Below are 13,835 nucleotides of genomic sequence, written 5' to 3' on the forward strand. Positions count from 1 at the left end.
GGGGTGTATAGTGTACGTCGTCTATTGTATTCTAGAATGCAAGGAATATCAGCGTTGACTTTACTTGCATCAAAGTTGATTAGAAATAGACCGTCAAGTGTAGGTAGGCGTGATAGTGCTACGTAGTTTATGCCTTTTTAAAGACTGTGTTACCTATATCTATCAATGCTTTGTCTAGGGTATGACCCTGGGATTTATGAATGGTGACTGCATATGCAAGAGTTAGAGAAAATTGTTCTCTGCGTACATACATGTCTTTGAAGAGAAGGAATCGAGCTGTTGAGCGAGCTATCCTTTTTACTTCTGAAAGTTTGTCAAAGAGTATATTGACAAACTGAATGTTGTTGTCACGAGGGTATGTTTGAAAGCCAACAACTGTACCCAGTGCCCCATTAACTAGTCCTTGTTCCACGTCAAGGTTACGTTTAAGCATTACTCTACAGTTTAAGGATAATTTAAATATTTTCTCCAAGCCAGCTGTGTTGGAGATACAATTTTCTAAGGTATTTAGTCTTGTTGTGGCTTCTTGACACATTGGTAGTGTAATACCATGTACGTCCAGTTTGTCTGTGGAGCAAATTTCAATTATTGGTTGCATTTCTTTTTTTAACATTGTTTCATTGAATTTGGAACAGCGTGCAAGAGTTGGCATTAAGGCCATATAATTGACATTTTTCTGTGCTAATTGTTCCATAACATCAGTAGCACATGAGTTATCGCTATAAAGTGCATGGATGTGCCGGGTTTTTAATATTGTTTGTGCTTCTTGAGATAGTACACCAACTCTAATACTTTTTAAAATGTTGGCGTAGGTGAGGTCTGTAGATTGGTGCATGTTTTCTGTTAATTCTTTGTATTGGAAATGTTGCCAAAGGTTGACATTTCTTATGCTGCCAATAGTTTTATGGCAGAGTTTTATGGCAGAGTTTGTGTCCTAAGGTTTTAAAAATAGGTTTCACTGGTGTCAATTGAAGAAGATCTCCGAAAACAATAATGTGTTTTCCTCCAAAGAGTTCTTCGTAGTTTGTTTTTAAGTACTTCTTGCAATCTTAGATGAATTAAAGCCAACATTAGGTTGGAGACCATGCTCACTTCATCTATTAGTAGCATTTTCATTTGTTTCAAAACTCTGCGTAGTTCCATTGCAGCTTCTGTAGAAAGTTTGTAATAATCTAATTTGTTTTGGTGTTCTACTGGAAGGAGTAGTAATCGGTGTAAAGTGACACCGCCTATGTTGTAAGCAGCTAAACCTGTGGGGGCAGTTACAGCAGCTGACAGTTTGTCAATTGTTGAAGGAACTTGCTGATGATTTTGATTAAGAATGTTTTGCCTGAACCAGCTTCACCACTGACGTATAGTAGTATAGGTTTGTAATTTTGGCAGGTACATTCTTTATTTTCATGCTGTACACCATGTGCAATTTCTTTTGTTACTTCTTCAAAAATGGTGCGCTGCTCTTTGTTTAGTTTTGATTGTAGTGCAGTTAAGTCTTCTGTATCTTCTTCATAGTGACACATGGTGTTTTCTACTTCTGTCATAGCTAATTCTGCCTCATTTGCTATTAGTGGCTGTCCCAGTGGTTCTTGACTTCCTGTTACAGAAGGTTGACTACTGTCAGGAATGTCCTTATCTAGTTGGGCCTGGAGTTCTTCTTCATGTTGCTGTTCATTTTGCAACATTGTTTTGTACTGCATAAAGTTCACATCGGTGATAGTGCTTTAATTTGCTTTGACAGCATCTTCGTAGCAGTCATAGTTATCTAGTAACTGTTCTTCTTTTCTCCATGGTTTACAAAGTTGTAGCAGGGACATGTAATATAGTTCTTTCTGTTGAGGAGTTTTTAATGACAATTTGATATGATTAATTAAGCTTCGTTTGGTAAGTTTTACTAAGCTGCCTTCACAATCTGTCACTCTATATCTACCTTTGTTTTCAGTGGGTTTTATATTATTTTTGTATGCAAAGTTTTGGGCTATGTGGTATAGACACATGTTTCCCAAAGTGGTACTCCTGTTTGGGTAGTATGTGTCTAGTAAATTGTTTTTCAAAATGTCTTGGCTGTTTGGATCATTTTTGGCTATTGTTTCTATGTATTGATATGATTTGAGAACTCTTTTTCTAGATTTAGCAGGACCAAGACTTAGCCATACTATATTTTCAGATTTTCCATACAAAGCAGTACCGGTTAAACGATCTGCAGCTTCGTAGGCGCCACATTCTCTATGAGAGAGTATTCTTATGCCTAAGCTGTACAATTTCTGAGATAGTGTTTTGTCTGATGATAGGTCATTCCAGAGGTCTTGAAGCTCTGTTTTTTCTTCTTTTGTTAAGTATGCTGTTGCATATCGTGCAACTGCAGTGGAATTGTCTGCAATGTACTGCACATCCATGTTTGCATTCCATAAGTGGGCAATGATTTGATTGTAATCATTGATATATTTTGATTCTGTTCTTTTTATGTAATACGTGTTCTTAGGTGATTTACCTTTAACACCATGTCTAACTGAAGACATGAAGTTGTTTACTTCACCTGTTTCTGTAACTGGTCTAGGGAAACCAAACCAACATTTGGTGTAGTATTTCCCTTTCTTTTTGTATTTGCGATGACAATATTGGCCACATTTGTGTCTTTGAAATTGTACAATTGTTATGTTATGTTATGTTATTTGAACTTGGTAAAGCGCACGTACACCCAAAGGCATCTTGACGCTGGTTACTGAGGAGAAATAAAAATCCAGAGTGGCCGACAGCAGCAAAGAGAGAGGGCCTAAAACAGAGTGGTTTTCAACAGCCAGCGGAAGGTAAGGTGGTCTTCAGTTGCCCGAAGAGCAATAGGCAACTTGTTCCAGGCTTTAGCAGCCGCCACCGCAAAAGAGCAGCCTCCCATACGTGACAGACGATAACGGGGGGCAGTGAGAAGGCACGCAGACTGAGAGCGCAGCAGACGAGGTGGGGTGTAGTGAACAAACCTTGCTTGGAGATACTCAGCACCTATACCATAAAAGGCACGATGCACCATACACAGTGATTTGAACAACATCTGGCTGGCCACAGGAAGCCAATGCAGTTTCCTGAGCAAAGGAGAAATGTGGGATCCAAAGGGAGGGTGGAGTATGGCACGAACGGCAGCATTTTGCAGCAATTGAAGCCTTTGGATCAAATAGCGAGGCTGGGCTAAATAAAGGGAGTTGCAGTAATCAAGAGTGCTGAGGACCAAGGCTGCCACTACCGGAGCCTGGCATTCAGCAAGAATAAAAGACAAGACTTTCCACAAAATGCGGAGTTTAAAGTGCCCAGCACTAAAGACACTAGCCACCTGATTGTCAAGAGACAGAGAGGCAGAGATTTTGACACTGAGGTTACGGACTGATTGAACCGGAAGTGGAAGAGGGCCAAGGCTTGATGGCCAGAATTGCGAGGTCCAGAAGAGAAGGGGAGACGAAGTACCCACAACCAGGACCTCGGTCTTACTACCATTCAATTTTAGCCAATTTATCATCATCCAGTGTCCCAGGTCCTCCAAACAGTTCCTGAGACATGCAGCGGTCTCAGCTTGAGTAAGATCCAGGCGGACGAGAATCTGTGTGTCGTCCACATAAGAATAATAGCGGAAACCATGTGAGTGGATAAGTGACAGAAGAGATCTAATATAAATGTTAAAGAGAATAGGAGAGAGTGCAGATCCCTGAAGAACACCACAAAGAAGTGTAGCCAACTTAGAGCGGAAAGGGGGAAGAGAGATAGACTGAGAGCGATCAGAGAGAAACAATGTGAACCAGTCAAGGACCTGGCCAGAAAGACCAGCGTTGGAAAGGCGAGAGAGCAGGATGAATGATCAACGGTGTCGAAAGCAGCTAACAAATCCAAGAGTAGGACTGCTCCGACACCACCCTTGTCCACCAAACATACCAGGTCATCAAGTACCGAGTTCAAAACAGATTCAGTGCCCCTCCCGGGGCGGAAACCAGACTGAAAAGGGTCAAAGAAATGAGAGGACTCAAGAAAGTTAGAGAGAAGAGGGGACACCAGAGCCTCCATCAACTTCATAAGAAAAAGGAAGAAGTGAAATAGGACGATAATTGGACAGAACATCAGGATCAAGAGACGGCTTCTTAAGAAGAGGAACAACCAAAGTGTGCTTAAGAGAGGGAGTGGAGAAGGAGGTATTCACAGCAGTGGTAATATGCTCAATGAGGTCACCAGATAACTCCTTTAAAAGAACAAGAGGTATGGCATCGTTAGGAGATGCAGACTTTAGTCTGGAGATAGCAGACAGTACGTCAGAGTTAGAAAACTGCAGAAACAAAGACCAAGAGGCAGTAGGAGAAGGAGATGAAGTGACAATTTTTGGGGCTGTGAGCAACGGCAAGCCAGCCTTTATGTGATCACAGATAGTAGAGATTTTTTGAAGAAAGAAATCAGAAACATAGGCCTTGCAAAGGAGAGACCGAGGCTTTACCAGTCTCAGGGGAAGAGAGAGACTGGACAAGATCAAAGAGGGCTTTAGGTTTATTAATCGCTGATTGAACTTTCTGGCTATAGTAGAGCTTTTTAGCCGTGATCAGAGCCTTATGATAGGCCGAGAGAGAGCAGCGAAATAGGTTCTTAGCAGAGGGGGAGTAATCTAGACGCCATTTTCTCTCTGCCTGACGGCAGTGCAATTTAAATACTAAGAGGTCATCAGTAAACCAGGGTTCGGGGGTACGAGTTTTAGGTTTACAAAGTTTGATAGGGGCTAGCAGGTCAGCCGAGGCTAGGAAGGTGGCTTCAAGCTTAGTTAAGGAGCAATCCACAGCATTGCCAAAATTAGCAAGCAGAGCAGAGGTCAGGTCAAGGCTGGATACTCTCACCCAGCTGCGTTTAAGAACAGACGGTTTAACAGGGCGGGGGAGGGGAGCCTGAAGAAGGTAAGAGAAAGCTATCAGAAAGTGGTCAGACCAGAGCGTAGGACTAACAGAGATAGAAGAAAGATCAGCTATCGCTAAGGTTCAGAAATCAGCTGGGGAAAACCCATGTCCTGCATAGAGGATAAGAGGTGAGTAGCTGGACACATAGAGGCATTGTTCAGAGGAAGATTAAAATCTCCAGCGATAAGGAGACCAGAATGTTTGGCTTGAAGCTCAAGCACAAGGTTAGGAAATTGTTCACAAAATAGGGCATCGTACCCAGGTGGGCGATAGACCAAGAGAATAAACAGAGTGCACATGGGGGAGACCAGTATGCGACATAAACAACATTCCATTTTTAGATTGTGATCAGGAATAGTATAGAAGGCTCTGAATTTAGTTTTGAAAATAAGGGCTATACTGCCACCAGGGTGAGCTGAGGGACGGTCAACGTGTATTATCTCATAATCAGAGGGAAGGGCCTGAACAATAGCAGGGCCAGAGGACTCTGTAAACCATGTTTCAGTTAATAACAATAGGTCAAATTGGTAGTTGGAGATAAGGTCATGGCACTCCAGTGCATGAGCCGGCAGCGAGGGAGAATTGAGCAGGGCACAGCGGATTGCCGCAGTGGAAATGTTATTGGAGATGGTAGATACACCTTTGAAGCCTATAGGCCAAAGGGTCTTTATAGGTGCAAGAGCGAGCAACAGAGCACGATCATAAGGGAGAGGGCGCGGAGCTGCATGGGCAAAGGTGTACTGTGGCATCCATGCACGGATGGGTATAGACGGGCATGCCTTTAGCGCGCCTTCGGCGCTCAGGCTGCGCGCCACTGTGCCCATCCGCTGCGCGGGCGAGTGCCGAAGCACATATGAGCAGGAAGCACAGCTGACAGTGAGGCGAGCGACGCCCACTGCGAGAAATAAAAAGAGGACTGGCCGCTAGCCGGCAGAGTCCCGGAGTACTATTAAAATGCTCAAATCAGCACTAAGTAAACGAAAATGCACTTTCAAGCACATAGTAAAAGTCACTTTCTAATTAAACACAATGATAGGCAGCAGTAGTTAAAAAAAACAGTAATCACCCCCAGTAACGTAAGAAGGCTTAAGGAAGTCTGCAAAGACAACCTTACCTCACCCACGGTGCGGGCGAGTGCCGAAGCACATATGAGCAGGAAGCAAAGCTGACAGTGAGGCGAGCAACGCCCACTGCGAGAAATAAAAAGAGGACTGGCCGCTAGCCGGCAGAGTCCCAGAGTACTATTAAAATGCTCAAAGCAGCACTAAGTAAACGAACATGCACTTTCCAGCATGTAGTAAAAGTCACTTTCTAATTAAACACAATGATAGGCAGCAGTAGTTAAAAAAACAGTAATCCCCCCCAGTAACGTAAGAAGGTTTAAGGATGTCTGCGAAGACAACCTTACCTCACAATTTGTGCATGGAGGTCACTATTTGTCGTTTGTGAAGGGATTTCACAAGTGACATATTTTAGGATGAACTGCAAAACAGTGGCATCACTGTCCTGACCAAATTTAGGAGCATCTTTAATCCATAAAAGCATGTGGATATGTGGTGCTCCTCTGGCTTGATATTCTTCTCTCCAAAAGAAGTGTTGCACTTCTCCGAGTGGAGGAACAGTTTTATTACAAATAAAGTGTAGCATAGCAATGAAACGATGGTGGAAATATCTTGAAACATTAACAGGATCTAGAGAGCAAAGTTCTCCAGGTGTTAGTATATCTATGTTTGTTTTGTTTTTGTTTGATATGCATAGGAAATCATATAAATCTTCCCATGCATATTCTGCACAACTTAATGTAACAAACCAAGTGGGTAGTCCAAGGTTTCTGATCATACAACGTACATCTCTGTGACGTCGGAACCAGTATTCTTTTGTACCACGCATGTTTGCAAATAGATTTGTAATACTTGATTGTAAAACCTCATCTTTTTATTTCACTTTTTGTATTAATTGCGTAGCTATCATATTTTGAAAATGTGTTCCCGATTTCAATATGTGTGCAACTCCGTAACATAGAGTTGCTAGTTCACTTCAAAGAGTAGGTGGAATATGTATTCCACATTTTGTCTAAATCTGGGATCTTCAGAATAAATTCGTAATGAGCGGTATTCTGATGCTGTTATTTGAGTGGGTCTATCATCGTATCTTTCTCCTTTGCCAGTAGGAAATAGTTGGGGAAAAGCATGTGCTTCTATACTTTTTTCCCATATGCTCACTGGTGATCCTTTGGTTTGTTGCATTTGGTACGTTTCTAGTGACTCATCTATGCTGTCTTTAGAGTGCAATGGATGAATTGTATAATGGTCTAAAATATTGGATACTGCAGCTGGATCCAGAAGTTCAAATTGACCAGTTTCTCGTGACTCTTGAATTATTTCAGTTGTTCCCCTTAAGTTTTCTTCAATATTTATTTCTTTGTAGTACTCATTATTGTCTTTTAGATATTGCAAGGCTTGTCTAACTTTATGTATTTTTTGTCTTTTGTTGGTACACCATTTACTAAGATAATTAAAGATTGTTCTATTGGACGTTGCACTCCTAGAGTGTGCACATTTTCTGTCAGATCTAATGGTAAATAAACTACTTTGCCACGAATGCCTTTCACCAATTCAGATAGAGGTAATTTTGCTGTTTTTGGTTGAAGGCGTATTATTGCTTGAAATGGGTGTACTGTTTGAATTATGATGCTCTCATATAAATTGAATTGTTGTAGGGGTTTTGGTAGTGGGAATAATTCCAAATTATTTGTGATAGCACGTGAAGGAGTTTGGTTGTTGTCAAGTGTTGTAGTGCAGTAACTGCAAAGTATTAAAGGGTTAGTTATTTCGTATTTGTTTTCTGCTATAAGGTAGAGAGCTAATTCAAACCATTTAGAATCTTCATTGTCGTCTATTTTGTATGTTATGTTTATAGCTTTTGTGTTCATTTTATAAAAAGTTCGGCGTCAACACACACACGGTTTGGTATTTCAGCGGATGGACTTTTAAATTTTAGTATTTATTTTTTGTATGTTGGTAGTAGAAGGTTACCATGTGTACATTTGTTGCTAGTTTGTTGTAAAGGTATTACATTTTCTAAGTGGCTTTCACTTCCAAAATATTTTTTCTGGACATGGTCAATTTCTTCAAGTAGTTCTTTGGCTGTACCATGTAGAAGATTGTTATTTAAATTGGCTAGTGCTAATGCAGGACTTTTAGTATAGTACAGTTTATAGACTAGATTTCTTATAGTTGGCTGATGTGTTGATATAATTTTGATATGATGGAAGGTGCTTTTGAAAATAGGTCCTGAAATGCAGGCTAACGAATGTCCTTGAACCCCTGTTTATTTACGCACTGGACAGGTATCCATATTTTGCAGCAGTTTCATTTTGATTTTGTCTTTGCCTTTCACATACTGATTGAGGAATTGGCGTAAAGATTTGAAAGATTTTTTGGGAATGTTACACATTGACGTGCATGACCATTTGTATACTGGATGTTTTGGTCAAGTCGAATGGAGAGTTAATTCTGAGTTTTCAGAGGATATTTTTGTAAGCAGTATTTCTTGTTCCATTACGGTATTATTAATTTATTCATAACCTCGTCCACTGCTATGTATTTGTTTGCTTTTGTTTGTATGCTTCTTCATTAAAATATGGGTCTGTGTTTGTGGTGTGACTCCATTCACCTCCACAGATATTTAAAAAGTTATTTGTGTTGATATTTCGTTTGTTGAGAAGTCTTTTTTGTAATTTAGTAATTATTTTTGTTAGTGGTTTCATTCTTTTTAAAACTAAAATAAATAATTTTCTTCTGAGAAGGATTGCACTGTCTATCAAAGCTTCTAATATTAATTTTCTACGGTAGGTTTTAAGGGTTGTGTATGATTTCTCTCCTGTTTTTATAAGATTTCAAAGGACTCTGTGGCGGAACATTTTTGCTAAAATATTTTTTTTGGTATGCTTACTTGCCATTATATCAAGATTTATAGGAGCAGTCTTAGCAGTAGTGGTAGCTGAATTCTTGATAATCGTTTTCTGTTTCGTTTTACATTTTGATAGAGGAGGCAAAGTTTCTGTACTTGAAGCATGTTTTATTTTGCTAAATGACTGTATTAGCTGTTTTGTTTGAACTTTTTGTACAAATTCTGCTAGAGATGGATGCTTATTTTGGATACTTCTTTTTTCATTTGCTCTACTTGTACGTTGTTTTCTAAGGACTTGCTTTTTGGTAGGCATTCTTTGGGGTCTGTTGAAAAAAATAAAGAAGGTATGGGTTGGGTTTTTCTGCGATGCATGTGTGCTGTGTGCATGAGTGTCTGAGTATGATGGTAGTGATCAATATGATAGTGTGTGATTGTGTATTGGGCAGCTACAACTAGTTGGGAAGGCTATTCTTCTATTTGTGTGTTACTATACTGGGGTTCAGATGACAGTAGAAAGTAAGCTGGTGGTGATGAGAAGCACACATACTAAATCTAATGGTATAGAATTAAAACAGTTCTTTATTATGCAATATTAACATTCTAGAGGCTGAGTTATAACATTTGTGTGCTAAAAACAGGGATTTGTGCGGCATTCTGCCTACAAATCCCTGTTTAACAAATGGGGATTTGTGGGCCGAATGGTGCACTAATCTTTTTTTTTGGTGCACAAATTCCATGAATCAACCGCACAGTGTGTTTGAGTAACAGCAAGAATATTATGGTAGTATTGTACTTACTTTTTTTGTGTGGATTGATTAGGTTTCTTCTGAGTTGCTTTTACTTCGGATTCTGTTGCTTTTCAGGAGAGTGGTCTTCACTGTAATTGTAAAGGAAAGAAGTTAGTAATTTTGTGTGTATATAATATGCAGTTTCCTTTGACTATGTGCAGTTTTTATATTTTATTTAAAATATGTTAGTTCAACATGCTTTGCGAATGAGTAGAATAGGAAGTGTATGAAACTCGCTTGGTTTCTTAAGGCTGTGTTATTGGATGTTAGGAGACAGAAGAAATAATGATATACTTATTTTGCAATTTTTATAAGGTAAATGGCAGATACTGTATAGAAAAGCATGGAATGTATGCATTTGTGAAAGTGTGGGTAATAAATCAGAAGGATGTGATTTACAGGCAGTGGTCTTATTGCAGTTGGGAGTTTTTCAATGTTAGTGTCTATCTGTGTGAGCGTATGAAGGTGCATGACCTTATCCTGGCTGTATGTAATTTTATAATACACTACTTAGTGTTTTTCTACAAATTATACTGTTATTTCTCCCATCTTCTAATATTATAATTGTTTAGATAGCTGTGTGTGTAAACATTTGTTTACATAGCAGACAGGTTTGGAAGTGACAGTTGATTATAGCAGATGGGAAAAATGACAGTAAGTTCATTTTATAGGTTATGCAGATTAAGTGGCAGTTACTCTGTTTATATGCATTCATAAGAGATGTACATGTACTGTGCAGAAAATATGCATACCTGTAGTTTGTATTCATGCATGTGGATATGCATGCAGCTGCAAGTAGAAATCTTGGAGACATGTACAGTAGTTTTTGTAGTAGGTGCTTTCCAATGATATGAGACTTGTACTCAGAGTAATCTACAGTACATTTGAAGTGCTGAACTCTGATGATGCAGTTAGATGTAGAGGTCTTGGATGTGATTGGTGGATGGTTGTGTGACTGTTTAGCTGTATCCAATGAGGGAATGGCACAGAGAGTGAAGTGGAAATGGTAGAAGGGCTGCCTAGGTTACGATATGTCCGCGGACATAACGGAAGTCCGCGGACACCGTGTATTAGATACAGGGATTTTGGGGTGGAGAGGCATGCAAATGAGAATGAGCAGAGGAATTGATTGGTTAGTAAAGTTTGGTGGGTGTGTTGTGTAAGAAGACAGTTTGTCAGAAGGTCTTTTTCCTGAGAGAAGAACATTTAGCTATGGCTGTGTGTTTCAGAAAACAGATTTTGTGGATTTTGGGAGACTCATGGATACATTGGTTGGAGGTGCATGCACAACGCTGTGGAGAAGCTGCAGATCTTGGATTCCCTCATATGGAAGTGCACTGGCATGGAGTACACGGAATGAAGTGGCTAAGCTTGCTACCTCTCTGTGCTAGTTTGCAGACAGAGCATCATCCAGACATAATTATAATTCATTGTGGAGAGAACAGTTTGGGACATGTGTCAGGAATTTCTTTGCAATTTGCGATGAAAGAAGGACTTGGAAAGGTCATGGATTAGTTTCCAAATTCTCAAGTAATATTTTCTCGTATTGCGCAGAGACAAACGTGGCTGCGTTCTTCTTCATTTGGTCCACAAATGGAGAAAGCGAGGCGCAATGTCAATAAGGTTGTTTGTGCCTTTCTAAGAGATGTTGGCATGTCCTCTTTTCACAATGAAAATATTATGTTTCGTAGCACATACATTTTTTGTAGAGATGGAGTCCATCTTACTTATGCTGGTAATCAGATTTTTCTGAGAAATGCACAAAATGCATTGCGTCCTTTTCTGGAATTATAACCATCTTTTTTGCAGTAGGTGTTGATTTTTTCAAGTTTTTCAAATACAAAAAAACACCACAAAAGGCTCTTTTCAGAGCCACCACTTCCTCCCAGAGAAAAGTGCAATAATTTTGATAGGGCAGCACCCCAAAATTGTTGATGTTTGCGAACTGTCCACGGACTTCTAAAAAAAAATACACTGGAGCCTGCTCAATTTATTTCCCACTTCTATTTTTTGACTGTGAAAGGCGGCTCTGAAAAGAGTCTTTTTTCGTGTTGAATTTTTGTTGTTTTATATTTTTGGGGGTTTTTAACAAACGACACACTAGGAGAGGAGGGGAAAGGAGGGTAAGGGGGGACACCAGAAATGGGGTTAAAAAAGGGCGGGTGGAGAGAGGAAGATGTAGGGTGGGCCTTACTTAGGTAGTGAGCAGGTCTTCTCGCGCTCTGAGACCAGAGTCTCAAAAGCACTTTGAAGTCTCTCCCCCCTGCAGAGTACTGCGTCACAGTACATACACAAAACTGTGACCCTCGAAAGGTAAGGGTCATTAGCATTGTGAATGGCCTGTGAGGCAGCTGGAGGGATGCGCTCTCCCACAGGAGTGTCTCTTGTGGTGAGAGGAGAAGAAACAGAGGATGAAGTAGAGGAACTCAACCTAGTACGCTCCTTGCAAGGTACAACCTTGCGAACGGCCCCACTGTGGAACGACCTTAGGTGTTGCTTCATAGTAGTCGTACCAAAGCTGTACGAACCAAGCCTCCCGCGACTCAGTACCATTTTGCACTCGTTGCAGGTGACTTTGATTGCACGCGCCTTGGATACGTTACCATGAATGGTAAATAATCACTACACCCAAGACTCACGGCGAGTGCTGGTAGTAGGGACTTCCACTACCTCATCCTCGTCATCCTCTTCATCCTCCTCTGCATTCTTACGCCTGTTCCCCTCTTCAGGCCCTTGTGGAGGTGGTTGTGGTGGAGGGGGTGGGGGTGGTGCTGAGGCAGATGTAGCGCCAGGTGGCAGTAGAGAAGCCATGGATGCCATCAGGTTTCAGAAGAAAATCTGGAAAATTGGCAGCAAAATAAACTGTGTTCTGTAAGGTAGCCAGAAACACAATGAGGATGAGGTCTGGGGTGTGGCCTTTTAAAGGGGTGCTGGTGCGCGTTTCGCGGACATCCGTGCTGTCTGCGGACAGGACGAACACCCCAAAAGTGCTCAAAAAGTTCTAAAAAATATGTAGAAAGTCAGGGTTATTTTTAGTATAAAATACTGTGGATTGCCCGAAAAGGTACTTTTAAAATGTTCGGGGACCCAGACAGTGTCCGCAATTCAGGACACACGCTCAGCGTGGGTGCAGTCCCATGATGGCGTTGCGAACATGTCCGCGAACGGAACAGGTGTTCACAGGACATCAACTGCACTGGAAGGGTTGTGCGCATGCACACGGTTGTTCTATGGACAGTGTTCGGGTCCTGAAATTAATTAAAAGTGCGACACAAACGACGCGAACACTAACGGACAGGTGCGATGTTCGTAGAATTTATGGGTGTGGTGCGCATGTGCGTAGATGTTCTTTAGGCAGTACGGAGAGGTATAGTGTCCTTAGAACACCTACATTTTGGTTAATTGGACATCCCGGACACCGAATGTGTTCTTAGAACAATTTCAACTTGCATGCGAACAATGTCCTTAGGACACCTCCATTTTGGTTAATTGCGGACATCGGTGACACCGAGTGTGTTCTTAGAACAGTTTCAACTTGCATGCGAACAATACGGACAGGTATAGTATTCTTGGGACACCTCCATTTTGGTTAATTACGGACATCCCGGACACCAAGTGTGTTCTTAGAACAGTTTTAACTTGCTTGCGAACATTACGGACAGGTATAGTGTTCTTAGGACACCTCCATTTTGGTTAATTACGGACATCCCAGACACCGAGTGTGTTTTTAGAACAGTTTCGACTTGCTTGCGAACATTACGGACAGGCATAATGTTCTTAGAACACCTCCATTTTGGTTAATTGCGGACATCCCGGACACCCGCGCTGTCCGCGGACACCTCAACTGCTTTTTTAAAAAAAAATTTAAAAAAGAACTGAATTAGGCCACATATAATAATTTTGCTTTATTATATATGGATGTAAAATGTATTAAAGAGAAGGGGAAGCAGAAACTAAGACAAACACAGGAGCATTGGGGGTTTCAAGAGGATTGATAGGAAGAGATGAAGGGATGGAAGTCTCATCAAAACGTTTTTGTTCGTGGAGAGGGTTTGGGGATAATTGACTAGGATATGGAGGGGGGAATAGGTACATGTGGGACAATGGTATCTATTTTTTTCTTTCAAATGATCCTCCACAAAGTTTTTCAAATTGTTGAAATTTGCCATGAGCATGTCCATTTTTTCTTCCATTCGCTGGAGAGTCTTATCCAATATATCTTTTGGTG

The sequence above is a fragment of the Ambystoma mexicanum genome, chromosome 11 (assembly GCF_040938575.1).
Source record: "Ambystoma mexicanum isolate Mex_15411 chromosome 11, UKY_AmexF1_1, whole genome shotgun sequence".
NCBI classification, from domain to species: Eukaryota; Metazoa; Chordata; class Amphibia; order Caudata; family Ambystomatidae; genus Ambystoma; species Ambystoma mexicanum.